At 41.5% G+C, this 20035-nt stretch overlaps 1 protein-coding gene across 5 annotated transcripts in view; it reads left to right on the top strand.

Moving 5' to 3' along the window:
- The window catches only part of JAKMIP2 (janus kinase and microtubule interacting protein 2), a 107787-nt gene extending 102609 nt beyond the window's left edge, over window positions 1–5178 (top strand). For all 5 annotated transcript variants that reach the window (XM_073355758.1, XM_073355762.1, XM_073355759.1 and 2 more), the window contains one exon: window positions 4205–5178. The gene's annotated coding sequence lies outside the window, so the exon portion shown is untranslated. The remainder of the gene's footprint in view (window positions 1–4204) is intronic.
- Window positions 5179–20035: the final 14857 nt, after the last annotated feature.

The following is a 20035-nucleotide window of genomic DNA, read 5'->3' as shown; positions in this document are numbered from 1 at the left end:
TAACTATACACTGAAATGTAAGTACAATATTTATATTCAATTGATTTATTTTATAATTATATGGTAAAAATTAGACAGTAATCATTTTTTTCAGTAGTAGTGTGCAGTGACACTTTTGTATTTTTATGTTTGAGTTTGTAAGCAAGTAGTTTTTAAGTGAGGTGAAACTTGGCTGTACACATGATAAATCAGACTCCTGAAAGGGGTATAGTAGTCTGGAAAGGTTGAGAGCCACTGGTCTAGATAATACTTAGTCCTGCCTTAAGTGCAGGCAACTGGACTAGATGACCTCTCTAGGTCCCTTCCAATCCTACGATTCCTTTTGTCCTCAGAACTTGCACCTGCATTTTCTGCTCCTCTGGGCACAATTCACTTCAGCTATGGATACAAATCTCAGTATTTGCACCTCCAGATACACCATTCATAGAATATCACAGTTGGAAGGGACTTCAGGAGGTCATCTAGTCCAACCCCCTGCTCAAAGCAGGACTAATCCCCAATTTTTGTCCTAGAGCCCTAAATGGCCCCCTCAAGGATTGAACTCACAACCCTTGGTTTAGCAGGCCAATGCTCAAACCACTGAGCTATCCCTCCCCCCATTGTGGGATTAAAGCAGGAGTTAGAGACACTAGCACTCTAATTTTACCAATGCAAATTGCACCCAGGAGAAAGAAAACTTGGTATTCGTTTTTGCAAATGTACCACATAAAGTCTACTTCAGGGGCTCAGTTCAGGTAACTGTGTTTATAAATGTGTCCCTGAGAGTACATAGCTATGATCAACTTTTTCTCCCTTTCTATTCTGTACACAATATGCCTTGACACTGTAGAGACTTGCAGTGTGGTGCACCTAATTGCATTTTGCACCAGTATTAGCCCTGATCAGGAAATGTACTTTGTGTCAGCAACATTTTCAATAAAAATCAAAAAGTTTTCATTTGCACTGAAATTTTTGTTCAAAAGTTTTCAGGTTTTTGAAGAAAAAAAATCCAAAAATGTTAAGCCAAAATGTTTCATTTTTTCAACAAAACCCCCCAAATGTCATCAAAATGGCTGACAGAAATTTCAACATTGACCCCAAAAAAGCCATTTTTTCATTGAAAAAACATGAAGAGCTGGTTGAAAATTTTCATTTCAATTAGCACAGGAAAATTCCAGGTCCCAGCTTAGACTGGTTCATGAATATTTGATGAGAATTTATGCATATTATTAGAGTGCCAGAGAGGAAGGAAAGGGGGATTTTCAGGTACAGAAATAAGACGGAAAAGCCACAGAATTAGAGTTTCAGAGAAGGGCTTTTCGGGAGCCATAGGTGTAAGCCAGCATCTTTAGAAATACACATTCCCTAAATTAGAAAACTGCCTACAGTTTCTAAATGAGATTCCTGACTCCTTATTGTCTGAGAGCCTGTGGAAATATTTTAAACATGCCCTTTAACACTGAGTGGCTGCCTGCCAGAAGAAACTCTTCAGGGAGAATTTGTATGCCTGGGTTACATGGTGACTTTCAAATTACAGTCTCCTAATTATTTCCAAAACATACTGAAAGTCAGTCCGAATTCCTGCTCCCAGACGTGCCACCTCCTCCCTCTGCTTTAGAGCAGGAGATGAAAGCACAGTCACATGGGAAGAAAAAATCAGAAGCAAAGCTGAGTATATTGTAACCACCATATTCGGTAATTGCCAGAGTGACCTATTTGGAGAGCTTGTCCATCCAGGTAATGTCTGGCTAGAGAAAGCTGATGAGGGTGCTTCAGGTTGGAGCTCCTCATTAACAGACCAGTAAAGACCATGCAGAAGATTATCATTTCTGTTCATTTGCACACAGTCGTCCTTTAACCTTTAAGTGACCCATCTCAGATTTCTAGGACATAATGGAATGTCTGCTAGACTCAGGCTTGAATTCTCAGCTGTACTGAACTCACAGAGCCAGGGGACAGTCAAGGGTGACTCTAAACCATTTTTATGCTTCCCCCAATCTAATGGATTGGCTGGAATTATAGTAGGCACCCAGTGTAAATCAGAGCAGCGTTAAGGCCAATCTAATTTATAGTGGCTGGAACAATTACCTAGGAACCATTCCACTGGATCAGGATCCACCCACCTCTATCCCAACACATCTCTTCCCATACCCTTTAACTGATTTTACAACAAGGCCAAATTCAGCTCTTATTTACACTGGTGTAAATCAACAGTAACTTTATTGAGATAATCAGAGTTACTCGATGTATAACACCAGTGTAACTACAGCAGAATTTTGCCCAGTGGAGTTACTCCTGATTTACAAGGCTGCGATATGAGAATCAGGCTTACATTTCCCTGCCTTAGGGAACCATAAAAGTCTAGGTAGTCATTCAGGCCCAGATGCTCAAAGGTACGTGCTAGATTGTCTAATATGATTAGATATCTATGCTCACGTCTTCCTTCTGTTGCTCCTCTCTGTGCCTGAGTGTAGTTACAGGAGCTATGTCTAGCTGGCAGAATCTGGCATTTCTAAGCTATCCTGTCAGATAGCTGAAGTTCCATCCAAAGAAGAGACTCGTTCATTTGTTGTTTTTCATGCAGAAAATTAGGATCTCAGACCCATGCCCTGCCTGCCTGCCTTCCTATGAGCAAGGAGGGGGATTTAGATCAGCGGGAAGGCGGGCAAAGTGAATTTTACAGCTAAATCTGTGTAGAGAACAGAAAATCTGCCATGACAATGGAAAAATTACAAAAGTACACAGGGATATAAATGCAGAACATAATGAAAAGGCATCTTCCAATTCTGTCTAAATCCCACGGGTGCAATTTGCACCAACTCATCTACCTCCCCCACCCTGATGTGCTCATTCCTTACTGCAAGCAGGGGAGGTAGCACATGAACATTTTGGGAGAGGTATAGGTAGCCTTGAAAGAGGCATTGCCAAACAACTCTGCATTAGCATCGGATGGTAGCATCTCTATAGTTCAGTCTAGCATACTATTTAACAGCTGGTTTTCAAAGTGCTCTAACATCCACGTGCACACCCAGATTGCCTTGAAATTTGTATTGCCTCATCGGGGCTTGGGGTAGGGTTAGTGGTGCAAATTTGGGGTCATTTGAGTAAGGAGTCCCAAAGTAGTGTCCTAAAAAAAAGTCATATGACATCAACATTCTATGGTTCTTATAATTTGGTGGGGGAAGCACAGGAAGCAAATGGATCAGTGTCTTTGCCAATTGCCATAGTACTCCTGGATGCCAGTTTTCTTAGATGCTGTAATTTTTAGACTTTAAATAGATCCATTTGTAAATCTTCCTTGAAGTGTAGCTGGAGACCCATTTTATGTTCAAAAAGAGTACTTTTTCCATACCTCTCTTTACAGTTTATCCTCTCCTCTTCCCTTAAGCAGCTGGGGGCATACAGCGCTGAAATTTCAGATGACGATTCATGGCCTCCTAGGGTCAGTACAGCTATCACAGCTGTTGCTTTCAGGAACGATGGAGACAGGGTTACAAAGGAAGTAAATAAAGTGCTTGAATGGGTGAAAAACTGTAGAATCCATTTGTGCAAAACTCTCAGGAGTCTGTTGATATGAGATTCCCCTAGTTGAGAGGGTTTGGGAGGAAAAGATGTGTATGTGCAAGGACATTCGGTTTGCCTGGATTTTGCACCCTGTGAATTTGTTTCAGAATTTAAATAGACCTGAAACCCCAAAGCAAAACTCAGAAGAAAAATGCCAAGTTTTTCCTGGTTTAAGCAAAGCCCATAATCCTTCCCCATCAGTAATAAGCAGGGTGGATGGACTCAAAACTCAGCCCCAAACTTGGTCCTGGTTCATCCAAAACACAGTCCAAGTTCACTTCAAAGTTTCATGAACAAAGGGCTTGGGGCTTGTCCTTTAACCAAGACAGTTCCATCTGCTTTCATTTCTCTCTCCTTGTAGAAGTTTTAGACAGCTCTGGTAGAGTGGCCTGGCTTAAGCCCTACTCCACTGAAATCAATTGCAACATTCCCATTGACTTCTAGGGTGTAGAATTTGGGTTCTAAATCCTTGGCCTGTGGTAGCAGAGGGATATAGCTTGCTGTGTTGAGGAATACCATGTGTTAGATTCCTGACTAAATCCTTTCCAGCAATGGAAAATCTCCAAAACCCTGTGCGTGGGTGGGAGGGAGGGAGTGATGGACAGATAGATGCAATCTCTCCATTTAGCTAATACAGATGTTTTTCTTTTCTATTTTGTAGAGTGCCAGACTACACAGATAAGTCCTTAGAAAGGCAAATGCTTCCAAACCTATGAAGAAGAGAACATTGTTTACACCGATTTAAAAATACAACCTGTAGCCAAGACTACAACCACCATGTATTTTAAAGCCATTATTCAAGATTTGTTACTTGACAGTTCCTGTCTAAAGCTACAATATATGCTGCATTTAATGAAGTTCTATATGTCAAACTAAGAAAAAAGAGAGGGGGGAGAAACAAACTGTGAACATATTAAAAAAATTTTAAACAGAATCAGCAGATGAAGTACAAATGGGCATTGGGCATGGAACCAAAGTTACAACAGAACAATCTATCCCTGCTGTGCAGGGGGATATTAAATGTAACAATGACACCCCATGGAAAATAAATCAATATTAAAGGGACAGAGCAGGAGAAATGCTTTTGAAAACTGTGAGGGGATACTGACAATAAAATATTCAATTTGAATCATCCGGCTTCCTTACAACAGGGACTCTCTTTCTCTTTTTGGTTTAAACTCAGGAACAGTGACAGCTGCAATGTGAACAAAAAGAAAAACATACTCTGTTTTGTTTCATGATGGGCGGAACTGGGCGTCATGTCGTGCGTGGTGGGGATGTTAACATACCATCAGCAAGCAGGGCAGACGAAGGGAAGAATGTGGGTGATGGACCTGATGAGGATTTCTGACAATGCTGTAGCCTTATCTTTCTTATTGATCGCTCCATAAAGAACAGCACGTACATTGTTAGATACTTTTCATACATTTTAAAGACTGACACACTGAAGAAACGACCACACTTGATTTCACAATTACTCCCAACGTGTCTAGGATCACTGGAATGGGGCTGAAGAAAGAAATAATGTGTCGGGGGGAGGGGGAGAGGGAAGAATGCCTATGTTATCTGATCCCATAGAACACTGATTTCCAAGCTTGTCTAAAATTGTATGCTAATGAACGTGTGAAACAGTTACGAATATTTCGGTTTTGTTTGTCAAAGTGATTTTGTCAGCGGGCTTCCTGACAAATGGTGCATGAACCAAAAATAGGTAATAGTTGGGCAAAAGCATCTTTACTAGGCACAGGACAAATGTATCACTTGTCATTTGTCACAATTAAGGACCGGTAGAAGTAGTTTGCCTTTCAATGCAACACTTATCTCCCTGTTACAATGCACAGGACCTGATCTTACTACCCTTAGGGAATGTCTACACTGCACGCTCTTTACAGCGGTGTGCAGTGAACATACATGACCGCATGCGCCCCGGTGCAGGGTCAATAGCAGTGTAAGTGAGGCATTGCTTAGGCGAGTAAAGATATGCCAGAACTTTAGCGTACACACCCTACAAGGATCTCTACACACCCAGGCAGTGTCTCCCCATTTACACTCCTATTTTTAGCACTGTAGTGTCCTGCTGCCATCCTGCTGCAGAGTCTTTCCCTGCTGCAGGCAGGAAAGGCTCCGTCAGGGGAGAGGCAGTGGGAACAGGCTCCTGCAGCTCCCTGTGGTGAGGAGAAGCTCTGACAGCAGAGAGCTATTGGAGCCTTTCCCCACCCCAGAGAAAGACTCCAGCAGCGAGGGAAGGCTCATGCAGGAGGAGGCATCAGGCTAGCTAACTGTAGTGTGGATGCAGTCTGCTTTTCACTGAGGCATGTCACTACATGCCCCAGTGAGTGTGCTGTGTAGACATATCTGCTTACCTGAATAAGGCTCTTACTCACACATGTAGTCCTATTCATTTGGCCAAAGCTTGAGAAGTGCTGAACACCTGCAACTCACAGGGAGAGTTAAATTCACCCCTTTCGGGGGTGGGGGGGGAGAAAGGCAGCATTATCTAATGGCTGCGGCACGGGAGTGGGAATCAGAAAATTTGAGTTCTATTCCCCACTCTACCACTGACCTGCAATATGACTTGGACAACTAATGCCATGCCTCTGTTTCCATTCCCCTTCGTTTATCTTGTCTATCTCAGTTGGAAGGAATATCTCTTACGATGTTTTTGTCTAGTGCCAACATAGTAGGGCCATGATCTTGGCTGGGGACTCCACATGCTACTGTAATACAAAAAAATAGTAAAGACCAGCACACAATCTGTGCATTACTTAAGCCCTCAAAATAGGTCTTAAATTGGACTTAAATAATATTTACTTCTTATACAATGCTTTGCATCAGTAGATCTCTAAGTACTTTTCAATGGAGGTGAGTATCATTATCATCCCCCTTTTAGAAATGGGGAAACTGAGGCACAGATAGGGTGACTTGCCCCAGGTCATCCAGCTGGCCAGTAGCAGATTTGGGAAGTCCAGAGTCCCAGTCAAGTGTTCTATCCACTTCGCCACGTTGCACAGGTCTTGTGGGCTTCTGCAACATGTGAATTTCGTTTCAGGTACTTGGCATCTCCCAGGGTCTACCCCGCTGGGGCTGCTCACATGTGTAAGCGCTATTCATTCGAGTAATTGCGGTATTGTATTCCATTCTACTACAGGGGGCTCATTTGTTTGCTGCATGCCAGTTTGGAAGCTATTTGTCAATGGCTTTTTCTCCTTAAAATAATTTAAATTGCAAAACCACGTCATCTTTTTAAGATTCTGTTTTAGCAAAGGAGTCCATTGAATTCTGCATCAGGAATATGTTTGTTACCGGTCAGTAGATGGACACGTTGAAAAAATGCAATTTCACTGCATGTTCTTTGTTCAGAGGAAACCCTGCGGTAGAAGGCACCGTATGTGCTTTCCAGAGGTGCTGCTAGCAGTACAGTATTGTAGCTCCAGAGCCAGAACCATGGGGAGTCTCCCACACAATTATGCCCTGTTTGTATTCTTGAACAACCTTTACAAAATCTTCTCAGTTACAAAAGACAGTTTTCTCTCTGATTCTGTTTCCTCTGTTCTGTGGCAACACAAGTTAATTTCATACCCATTTGTCAAACATGGTATGTCTGCACTGCAATTAAAAACCTACCGCTGGCCCATGCCAGCTGACTCAGGCTCGTGGGCCTCAGGCTAAGGGATTGTTTAATTGCAGTGTAGACGTTTGGGCTTGGGCTGGAGCCCAGGCTCTAGGACTCTGCAAGGGCAGAGGGTCCCAGAACTGGGCTGCAGACTGAGCCCAAACATCTTCACTGCAGTTAAACAGCCCCTTAGCCAGAAGCCCTTAGCCCGAGTCAGTTGGCACAGGCCAGCTGCCTGTGTCTAGTTGCAGTATAAAACTACCCACGGTGTCCTGTGAAATCTCAGGCCAGGCACTATTGCCAACAGAAATAATAGGCTTTAGTTAAAGATGGCAAATTCTGGGCTGGACCCCATCAGCCTTCATTCAGGTGAGTAGTCCCAGTAAAGTCAATGGGCCTGCTCACATGAGTAAGAGCTACCAGATCCTGCTCTGTATTTTGCGATGTTGCATTACCTCATGATAACCCGTGGCCTCAGTTTCTACAAAATGATTTTTTGTCTTACACAAGACCATTTGGTTTCTGTCAGTCAAAGCAAGGGTTTGTAAAGCAGAGAAAAAGTCCAGTTTCAGAATAAACCTTTGACTTCCTTTGGGACAGACTTCTCTATTTAGAACTTCTGAAATACACTGCACTTCCCAATGAGTCTTTGGCTCCCTTCTGCACTCAGAAATGCATCTGGCTTCGGTTTTTGTCTCTGATTGGTATGTCTCATCCTTTACAACTGTATTGGCAGAGTTGACAGGTGCCGCATCGGTCATTCGTTCTCCTCTTTGTCTTTATAAAAGAACTTATGCAACCTTTGGGGGGGTGATAAATTTGGAGTTCCATAAATAGAGCATTTTTAAAAAACAATTTAAATGGCACTTGCACACTCAAATCAAGAAGATAGATATCTAAAAGCAAAACCAAGCAAGGTGCTGAGTGCTCCTAGCTCCTGTACTGGAGATGATGAGCATCCTTATAAAAAGTTACTGCAGATTACTACAGTAATAGTTACTGCCGTATCACTATTGCATGCCATAGCATTTGGACGATTACTGCACCATGCTGTGGTACTTCCTTTTTGTAAGGGCCCGTTGCAGGATTGAGCCCTAAATACCCAATTCTGCATGTGTTATTGCCAGGTGCAAATTTGTTTTATGGGTTATGCAAGCTACTGCATATATGAAATTGCAGGAGTAAATTTAGAGGCAGGAGTGGGAGTGCCTTTGAAAATGTAGTGCAATGGGTATTTCCATGTGAACTGCAGCAAATTCAAACCCCACCTGAGCAGACTTGTTGGAGGTTCACATGTCCCTTACCCGTCCTTCAGTGCAATCCATGCAGATGTCATTTATTCATTTACAGTGTACAAAATGGTCCAATTCTGATCTGTTACCAGATATTACCATGTATTTGCTATCTACATGTGTTTGCTTCAACTTAATACATTGTCTCTGTTTGAAATGTTCATGACTGAATGGATCAAACTCTGTCCCTAGACCTGTGCAACTCCATTGACTTTAGTTGGGTCAATGAGATTATATGGGCCTGACATCGCACTATTACAAACCATGTTTAGGGACCAGTCTTGCTCCCACTGAATTCAGTGGCTATACTCCCATTGGCAGCAATGGGAGTAGGTTCAGGCCTTACAATGTAACAAAGGGAGTTAGGATCAATCCAGATGGAATTCCCCAGCACTTGAAACCTACTGTAAAAGCGTATGTATTTCAAGACAGTTGTGGTTATTACAACAGGTTATGTGTGTGCATGCTCATCCTCTCTCTCTCTCTCTCTCACACACACACTCACTCCATCCTTTTTGCTAAGGCTCTGGAGGTGGGACAGATAATCCACAGTCACCTGTATGTCAAATTGTGAAAATCCTGCAAGATACCACTTGGAGTGGATTGCCAGTTCCTCCGGAGACTTGAAAAACAACAACAACATTTACCCCTCCGCAGCGTAACACAAACCGTGCCTAATACATGCCCATTGACATCAACTATATAAACTTTCTACATTCAGCTAGATCAAAATGAGTTCACCTTTTAAAATATATATATATATATACACACTCATATACCTGTATATATATATTTGTATGTGTGTGTGTATATATACACATATACACACACACACAAATATATATATATGCACACACACACAAACTGTACATATATATATATCCCCAGTGTATATAGTAGAATGTTGTTATAGCTTACAAAAGTGTACTTCCAATCCTAGGAATGAGGACTTGGGCCAAGGGTTGTTTGGATGACATGGCTGATTAAACTCCTTGTGGTAGGGTTGCCAATTTTGGTTGGATGTATTCCTGGAGGTTTCATCACACAACATAATCTTTAATGAAAGATTACTCTTTAATTCCTGGAGACTCCAGGACTATCCTGCAGGGTTGGCAACCCTACCTTGTGGTTTAATTTTGCATCTCACTGACAACTGGTGTCTTTTTTACGACCACTGTCCTGCAGCTTTATTCCTGCTCTCTCCATGTTGTTCCTGAAATTCACTGGGCAAATTATTGAGATGCCTCCCTCAAATTAGCCTAGTAGTGAATATCCATGGACTTTCCAAAGGACAATAGGTGATCCCGCACAGTTCAGCAGTATTAATATCACCATGGGTCACAACTCCAAGTTCTCCTTTTGCAATGCCTACAGGATGCATTACTGAGCTTTTCAGTCTCTCATCCTAAACTCAGTGGGAGTATCCTCTGAATCACCAAAACTTCCAATTCCATTGCATCCCATGTAGACTGAATTGGCCAGGCCTTCGTTTTCACTGAGTCTATGTTCAATAAACTGCCTCATAATCTTTGGCAACCCAATGGAGTTTATTTTCTCTTTCGCATCAGCACCTGTACATATTTTGCTCCTGTTTTTGTGTCTATTCCAGAAGAAAACTGTAAATGAATTGGCAGAATGACCCTTTGATAAACTCTGTATATGTATATGTACTATATGTATTAATGTGTAGATGAGAATCCTTATTGTATGTAAAGTTTTATGAATGGTTATTTTTTAATTTATGTATTTAATATAGGATTCAATGACCTCTGGTGTTTTAGTTTGTATAAAAAATAAAACAGCAGCATTTTTAAAAAGCTCAGTTTTCGTTCACTGATGTGTTCAGAGACTATTTGGATTCTGTGTGAAGGTGGCATGTAGGGCTGACAGGGACCTCAAGAGGCCATCTAGTCCATCCCCGCCCTGCACAGAGGCAGGATTAAGTATACTTAAACCATCCCTGCTAGGCCTTTGTCCAAACTGTTTGTAAAAACCTCCAGTGATGGGGATTCCACAACCTCCTGAGGTAACTGTCCCGACACTTAACTATCCGTATAGACTTAGTTAGAAAGTGTTTCCCAATATCCAACTAAGCTGATTACGTCTTGTCCTACCCATGGAGAACAACTGATCTCCATCCTCTTTATAATAACCTTTTCCCTATTTGAAGACTGTTATGTTGAAGTGGAGAGAGCAGTACACCACAGGTACGTACACACGCAGACGCAACTACTATAGGCGGGCAAGGCAGATAACGTCTCGTCGTAACATAACATACTCTGAGTACTGACTTTATGAGAGGCTCCACTCCCCTTTGTAGTGGACTGGAGATAACCAATTAAAAAAGGCAGGGTGGGGGGCAATTCACTTCCCCCAGTAGCAAGACCGAGGCCAGATTTGCTACCTTTTAGAGCAGGGGTAAATCCTGCCTCTCCTTCCAGGCTGATACTGAGGAGACGGGCAGAAGGGGGTTGATGATCAATTTGTTTCTAGAGAATAGCTGCGGGGGAGGGGCGTTGTTGTGATTGTAGAATCTGGACGCGGTTTTCAAAGGGACCTTACGCATGCTCTCTCCATGCGCTCGCAACCACCCAATGTTTTCAAGCACTAACGCCTGTCAGTGAACACCCTGTCACCTGCACATAACAGCATCAAGCACAGTAAGGTATCTGCTGCCCATATGTCACAGAAGCGCAAACAGAAGCAGCTGTTTGAAACCGGGGCCCGTGCTTATTTTTCTATTATTATTTTGTACATACACCTCAGATGTCAACAATTAGGCCCATTTTATAAACAAATCAAAAAGCAGGGAGCAGTGGAGTAACCCCATCAGATGGGGGCTGGAAGTGGCATTTCAAGTTCCTGTCCACACAGCACTCCTTTCTTTCGCATATTTCACTTGACAGAATCATCCTCCATAATATGTCAGGTTCCTGTTCACCACAACCCTGATCTAACTTAGCTCTTCACATTGATTGAATCAGCCACAAGCTTCTCAAGTCTCCAGTGGACTATATTTAATAGGTCCATGGAAGTTGGTAGACTTTATTGTTAACAAAACTTTCCTTCTAAAGAGTAAATTCCACTGTGGCCAAGGTTACTCTTGCAGCCCGGCTTCTATGCAATGTTCTAGACACTGAATTACCCCTGCCTGCATAGCAATGAGTTCCGCAACTTTACTCGGAATGGCTACAAAGAAAACTTGAAATCACAAAGTGCAGCAATCTCCCAGTAAGCCAGTGGCCATTCCATTGGTAAATCCCTTAAAAGAGAATAAATTCCACACAGTTGTATATGCTCAGGAAGTATAACTGCAGTTTTACTAGATTATATTTTGTGGCAACTTTTTATATCCGCATGCATCTATTACATAAGATGTTGTAAGTATGTTATGTTATCTCAAAGCGTTTAGTATTGTGTAAGGTGATAGAATGAAGTATGAAACAAGGGCACTAATTACTTAAATAAGTGATAAAAATGTGGAAAGAAAGTTTGTACATACTCTCTCTCTCCTTTTCTAAAATGCCCAATCCCCAGACAATCCACATGGGCAGATAGCTGCCTGCACCCTTTAAGAGGTTATTGTCTCAGCAGGTGTCATCCTGTTTAAAGGGATGCTGTCAGGTAGTGATGGGCTTAAGCCACAGCATTTGGGCACTGAGATACAGGATTTTGTCACAAGCCACTGTAATGTTGGGGCCGGATAGAAAATGTAAATCCAGATCTGTCTTTGGATTTCAAACATTTCAACATCCACAGTATTCAGGGATGTTAGGACCTGGATTTTTTATGTATTAGCTTTTTGGTTCTCTCCCTCTCTCAGGTGCTTATAGCTCGCCAATCACCACAATATCTAGGCATCATCTTTGTCTATTTGTGCCCATTTCTACTTCAAGATTTTCCAAAACCACATTGACTTGCTCACACATTTTCTCTTTGGCAGCCAGAGACTCAGCATCCCAATGAGCTCGAGCATTTAGCGTTTCCTCCAGCATCACACTGCTATCTCTAATTACTACCCCAAATATGACTAAATTAAACCTCAAGCTAGAGTTCCAATATGCCATATACACTTTTTTTTTCTTTTTTTTTTTTGCCTCAGTGCTGATGAAGTTCCTGAGTCTCATCACAAGATGGCAGCATGTTTCTTCCAGACTCCCTCCCCCACCCAGACAAGGGTTGGGTCACTAGAAAATCTGAGGAAGTCAGTGCAGTTTTCCTTTGTGAGTTTCAGTGCCCCAGTTTCATATCTGTTTCCCCAAATATCTGTTCCTCCATCATACATACACACAAAAGGGATGTTAATCGGAGAGCAAGAGTCTCACCCTCTCTGCTGCTACACTAGGTCACAACTACAAAAAACAAAGCCCACTCAATGTACTCGTTTTTAAAAGAAATCCCTGTGTTTCATCCTGGAGACTGGGCCAGCTAAGCAATGGCAGATGCAGTAAATTAACTTAGAAATCTAACAGACTCAGCATTCACAGTCAGCCTTGGAACTAATTTTACACACACACACCAATTCAGTCTCACTCTTGTGCTGGGGCGGGCACAGGATAAGGTCAGTCTGAATCACTCCCTAATTTTCAGCATTTGAAAACACAAGTATTTTTGCCTCTGTTTATAGATATAAAAAGTTATTTATTGTGTCTAGCTTTTTTCTCCCTGTTGGGTTCTGTTTGCAGCAAACATAGGACTTTTCTCAGACTCATTTGCTTGAGCTTCTCATGTACCTTGGGCCCGACTCTGATCTCAGCTGTGTTTTGTGTAAATCTGGAGTAACTCCATGGATTTCAGGTTTCAGAGTAACAGCCATGTTAGTCTGTATTCGCAAAAAGAAAAGGAGTACTTGTGGCACCTTAGAGACAACCAATTTATTTGAGCATGAGCTTTCGTGAGCTACAGCTCACTTCATCGGATGCATATCGTGGATAAAGTCTGCTGCAGTATCCATGATATGCATCTGATGAAGTGAGCTGTAGCTCACGAAAGCTCATGCTCAAATAAATTGGTTAGTATCTAAGGTGCCACAAGTACTCCTTTCCATGGATTTCAGTTACTCTGGATTTACACCACTATCAACAACAGCAGAATCTGGCCTGCTCATCTTACAAACATGAAGAGCTGAGCAATTAACATGTAGTTAGTTGTCTGTTTAGTGAATTTCCCATTTGACTTTGTGAATTGTCTACAAACGGACCACAATTTTCTTTAATGTATTTGTAATGTAAAATTCTTAAAGCCAAAGTATTTCTACAAATGCTTTTTGGCCCGCAGCTTGTTCACAAGCAGATCATATTAATATTCAATAATCAGCATTATGGCTACTTTGATTGCACACCTTTGTCAGATGGTATTGTTTCTCTTCCTCACTGGATGAGCATAACTCATAGAATCAAGTTTTGTGTGAATTCTCACAAATTAAGAATCTGAAATTCTCTTTCTGTGAATATATACACTAAAAATTCACAGTTTTTTTTGCAAACATCCCAACCAGTGAACTCATTCTCTAGAATATTCATGAAAAATAAATGCAAAGGTGGCATAAACATAGCTGAATTTACATACAATTCAAATGAACCCTGATGGGAAAATGTTTTGCAGTAACTCATCCAGCTCTAAAAATACCTGAACCAAAACCAATATTCATAATGAGGGGAAACAGTTGCATTTTTCTCTAATTCCTTCTGGAGTTCACAAGCCTACGGTGCAGATCATAATATTTTCCACTATCATTTGCAAGCAGTGGACAAGTTCGTTTCATCTGTTACTAATCTTCCCAAAAAAGCAGACTTATGATTTAGATACTTTTAATGCCTTTACCCCCTGCATAGGAACGCCTGTGGAAGTGATATATTGCCCAGCTTAAAGTAAGCATTAGAAATGGTAATAGTGGCATTCTGTTGGCATGTTACTTCTTTCCATGAAGGAGAACAAAGGATGCACTTGTGTTTTTGTTACAGACTATCATTCTGCACCATTCATGATTAAAACACCCCCTTGGGTTAATGAAAGAACTGGACCAGGTTTGCTGGGAGAAAACAGAGCGAGATTGAGATTTCTTGTGCTGTAAAACATTGCACAAAGCACCAGACATACTGTGATGTTGTCTAATTGAAATATAATCATGCAAATCATTGTTGCTACCACTGCTATATAATTGCAGCGAATCTTATACAAAATATAACTCATGGCCAGAAAGGGATAAGCAGCTTGCAGGCTGGATGACCCAGAGCCAACCTTTAAAGTCATGTTAGAAGGTATGCAAATGGTAATTAGGGCCATTCATGATAGATAGGCTAGAACTTTGAAATGCAAACCTATAGTGTTAGAAGTTAGGGGTGATACTAATTGCAAAAAGAAAAGAAGGACTTGTGGCACCTTAGAGACTAACAAATTTATTTGAGCATAAGCTTTTGTGAGCTACAGCTCACTTCATCGAACTTTTGCGGATACAGACTAACACGGCTACTACTCTGAAACCTGTAATTGTATATGTGTACTCATAAACATTACCCATGTAAACAAACAGTTCCTGTCTGTCACTATAGCTATTGATTCAGAGATCAAAAAGGGAATATTAACATTTAGATTAATCTTGGGTGAAATAATATCATTGTCAATATGTCTCTTTGAAGTTTGTGATAGACTGCCTAAACGATAAATTGCCCTATGTTAATTTGTGTAACTAATTACTGGTGGTGTTTAGGAAATGGAAGGTTACATCAAAAGCCTATTGTTTACCTCAGCCTGTATTGTCAAGTGGATGCTAGAACACTATATAAAAATGGCTTGGGTCCTGAACCTGTTATCTCAGATTTGCTTAAGCTTCATCAGGGGAAGTTTAAGTAGCAAGGTGAGATCCCAGTTAAGCTGGTACACCCTGGATATAATATTGGACATTGGCCTATAACCTATGGACTAAATTCTAAAAGAACTCTTTGCAACTACAAAGCTCACCATCTCTGCTATAAATCTGAACCTCAAGAATTGAACTCATGTCTGTATGTATATTGATCTTTTAAGTACACATTCTCTCTTTTTTTTTTTAATAAATTTTAGTTTAGTTAATAAGAATTGGCTATATACATGTATTTGGGTAAGATCTGGAAGATTCATTAAACTGGGAGATAATGTATCCAGTCCTTTGGGATTGGTAGAACTTTTTTATATGGTGAAATAAGATTTTCATTAATCTTCATCATGTCTGACTTGGGTAACTAGGTGGAGGCCTGAGGCTGGGTTACTTTGAGGGAACTGTGTTGTTGGCTTCTGAGTAACCAGTGAGTTATAATAGAAGCTGTTTAGTGCTGGGTTGGTAAATCTAAGTATTAAAATTTCCACCAGCTTTGGGGTGGTCTACCCCATTCTTTGCAGTTCATCCTAATTGAGTTACCTCACCTGGCTCCCCTAGGCATCCCGTCACACATGCTCTGAAATTAGCACTCCTATTTAAAATGTTTATATAACCATCTCCTGCCATCAACTGACATACTATTGTAAAGTGACCTTATTTGGGGCCCCAGAAGTATAAGAACCTTGTAGCAGACTAAACCAGTTTCTCTGCTGTTTTAACCCTTAGAACCCTAGCATCTCCCAGACTGCCCCTATGGGAAACAGAAAAGGATTTAATAGAGATGACTATGGGGAGGATTTTCAAGAGTACCTACCTTCCATTAAAAGTCAATGAGAGTTGGGTGCTGTCAAAAACCTTGTCTTATATCTCCATGAATTGTTACCAAAGCAATCAAGGAAGAAGGAAAAGATGTCTTGACCCTTTACACGAGATGCTAAATACTCCACCTCTTAGAGCAAAATCATTCCTCCCTGCCCAACAGCTTCTCACTGAGCAAAGATTCATTGTAACTGGGAATTAGGCTACTAAGTCAGTCTGGGCAATTCAGCAAGGAGAAATGTTTCCCAAAGAGCTTTACTCCTCCAGTCTTATCACCAGGAGTTTGAGTTGAATGCTCATTAACAAGCAAGAGATAAGAAGTTCCTGATCAAGCTACAGCAAACCTCTAATAACCCAGAGCAAAGCTCAGCCTACTCTATAGCTGTTATATTTGGCTCATTCCCTACTAACATGAGCAATTTTCCCAGCTGCTTCCCAGGGAGCCATTTTATAGGGTTCTTTCTCCAGAGCCCTGGGTTCTTGATTGGGGCCTTGCCATGAGCCCTGCCTCACTACCTTAACTCCTTCCACCCGAGGGGGACTACGGATACCCAAGAGACTTCCATGTCCACCCGAAACTGTGCCACACAGTTTGCAGATGGCAACACATTGAAACAATCCTGCCTTCAAGTTTAAAGGGAATATAATTCATTCTGAGTTCAGCAGGAGCCAGCTATCAACTGTGCTGATTTCACAGGTATTACTGTTTAAACAGTAAGGCTCTTCAGACACAAAGCCAAAATTAAAAGGGACTGAGGCAAACCTTCACCTATATTTCCTTCTCTGAGTGCTGCTCAGATGAGCTGATGCGCTGCAGTGGATGATTAAAATCTCTATGATGCACTGGGAACTCATTTAAGATATTTAAATAGAAATTTTACAAGATGGGCATGAATCACAACAATGGATTGGAACAGACCTTTTCCCCCTACCTCATGACTGCTATTACCCTCCCTGAACTGTGAGAGAGATCAGATCCCAACTTAACAGCTTGCACCCATATCTGTAATGGGCAGAACTGGATCAGCATTACAGCAGGGCGACAAATGGTTTTCCTGTCCTGTGAAAATGTTTGAGATTTCAAAAAAAATTTCCCATTCCACATCAGGATGTAACCAAGATTTTTTTTTTCTAATTAAAAAAAGAGATAGAGTTCAATATGGCAATGTGTCCCTACCCTCTGTTTGCCAGAAGCTGGGAATTTGATGGATCACTTGATGGTGACCTGTTCTGTTCATTCCCTCTCGGGCACCTAACATTGGCCACTATCGGAGGACAGGATACTGCGCTAGATGGACTTTTGGTCTGACCCAGTATAGCTGGTCTCTTGTTCATTCACTCAGATTCTAGTCCCTGCTCTGCCTGATTCCCTGCTAGGATAAGGCTATTCTGGGGTGGGGCTTTCTCAATGGCTTCTGTGGCAGCTGTTCCACTTTGAATAAATAATTAAATAGTCATGAGGCTAGGAAAAGAGTGCCTCTATAGCCTGGTAGCTAAGGTATTTGCTTAGCATGTGGGAGTCCCAAGTTCAATTCCCTACTCTGCCTCAGTCCATTTTTTCTGATTCAGAGCAGGGACTCGTAGCTGGGCTCCCCCATCTGGCCTTACCATGGGGCTAAAGACTCTTTGGGGGTGGGTGGGTGGGAGCTCTCTCTCATTTTGACCAGGAATTCCATTGAACCTAAGGAAGTTTACTCAAAACTGATATTTTTTCACAAGTTTTGTGTTTGATGAATCTGCATTTTCCAATGAAAAACCATTTCATCAAAAATTTCCTGACCCTCCCTGTTCAGCATGTGACTGATCAAACTTTAAGCAGGTTCATGTTTGAAGCCAAACCTTGATCCGAACTCCAGGGCCATGACCTATCTCTAGTAACGATCAGTAGTATTATGGTTAAACAAGGTTTTTCTCCTCCCCAGTCCATCTTCCCTTTCTATTCAACGCCACTGCACAGTCATCTTACTGCCCATCCATATTTGCATGGCAAAGACCTGGCAGGTTGCAAACACCAATAATGACTTTGCTGCAGGACCAAACAGAACGATGTGATGCTGAGCTGAGCAGGCATGAGTGGCCATTATTCCAAAATGAATCCTGAAATACTAGCCAAGGGAATGCAGACACTGAAGAATACATTCCTTTTGATAATGGGTCTGGCTAAAGCACAGGGCTGGGCTGGGCACCAGGAAACCTGGGGAAACCCTCACTCTGCCACTGATGCTTTGTTTGACCCTGGGCATGTTACTTCACTTCTGTTCCTTAGTTTCCCCATCTATCAGATAGTGAGGTTTAATGCTTTCATACTTGGACACTTAGAAGGGCGACAGTGAAAAATAAAAAGACTCTTTCCTTAGGCTTGTTCACCCTGAGCATATTAATCCTTGATGGGACATGCTGGAGTTATTGAGCCTTGTGTTGGTCATGTCACAAGTAATGTCTGTTATCGGCAACACAGTAACTCCCAAACATTGATATGACAAAGCCTCTAACTTCAAAACACAGTTGGCACTTCAAAATGCATCTCCTCCCACGAATTCCCAGGGCGTGTTGCTCTCCTGAGGTTCCACAACCCCCATCTGCTCCAGTAAACAAACTGGGCTTGTCAGGCTTTTGCTGAGGTTTTCATTCCACAGAGGAGAATCAGTCCTTTTCATGCTCCTACTCAGGGCAGCAGCATAGTGATGCTTTCACTGCATTTGTTGTCAGAGAGACCAAATATTATTCTGTCTTTTTGGGGAAACCCGTAATCCCATAGGCGGAAGGGCAGTGCAAACAGCATGCACCACAATAGAGCCCTTGTAGACGCTTGCCAGGGGAAGTCTTAGAGGAGCAATGGAAAACACATTTTTAAAGTGCACAGATGTAGTTACTCATGCAATTTACAATCTTTCCACCCTTTTATACTCAAATCCATAGCAAACCTAGATTAAGTATATTCTATAGCTACAGCACGTCCTGATGCAAGAATTTCCTGTTTACTTAAGCTGTTATTCTTTTCCATAAACCACTGGGAACTGGATCTTTAAAGTAAAAAAGGTATCTTTGTATAAAGATAACAAAATACATTAAATGGATCCAACCTGAACAATCCAGATCTGGACCCAAATCCAAATTTCCACAAAGCTCAAAGGTATGTATTTCTGGCCCATCTATAAAATACTCTTAAAATAATGAATGGAACAAAAAAGTCGAGCTATGCACTCATCTTTGCCCTTGTTTATAATACCAGAGCACAAGGGCACTCAACATTAAAAGGTAACAAATTTAGAATGGAATGAAAGGGAACCTTTATGCACATAATGTACAATAGGGCCTGTGGAACTCACGGCTGCATGATTTTCAGGCCAAAAAATTAGTACTTTTTTTTAAAAGAACTATATGTGACATTTCTTATGAGTGAGAAATGGAGCCAAGCCACAGATTTACGACGTGGTATCTGGAGTCAGATTTCAAATATTCCTAAAATAAAACAATGGATGGGGTTATTCAGATCTGGGCTCATTAGAAGCTAGCTGTTAAAGTTGAATCTTGATCCTGGTGTGGGCTCTTCAAGGAAATTCAAGGATGTCTGAATCTAAAACTGCCTCTTCTTTATACAGACATGAATAAGAATAGCCTTTGCAGCCAGGACATATTTTATTAATACTTATGGTTCAGAGCATGAACTGATCACCAAATGTGGACAGAAATAAATTCCCCCCGGTGTACAGGTTATTTATCTATCTCTCTATCATTCAGAAGTGTACTTGGTTTTAAAGACAGGTGTCAGAATAGCAGCCATATTAGTCTGTATCCGCAAAAAGAACAAGAGTACTTGTGGCACCTTAGAAACTAACCAATTTATTTGAGCATAAGCTTTTGTGGGCTACAGCCCACTTCATCAGATGCATGCAGTGGAAAATACAGTAG

The sequence above is a fragment of the Lepidochelys kempii genome, chromosome 8, assembly GCF_965140285.1.
Source record: "Lepidochelys kempii isolate rLepKem1 chromosome 8, rLepKem1.hap1, whole genome shotgun sequence".
NCBI classification, from domain to species: domain Eukaryota; kingdom Metazoa; phylum Chordata; order Testudines; family Cheloniidae; genus Lepidochelys; species Lepidochelys kempii.
This window is presented reverse-complemented; position numbering and strand designations above follow the sequence as displayed.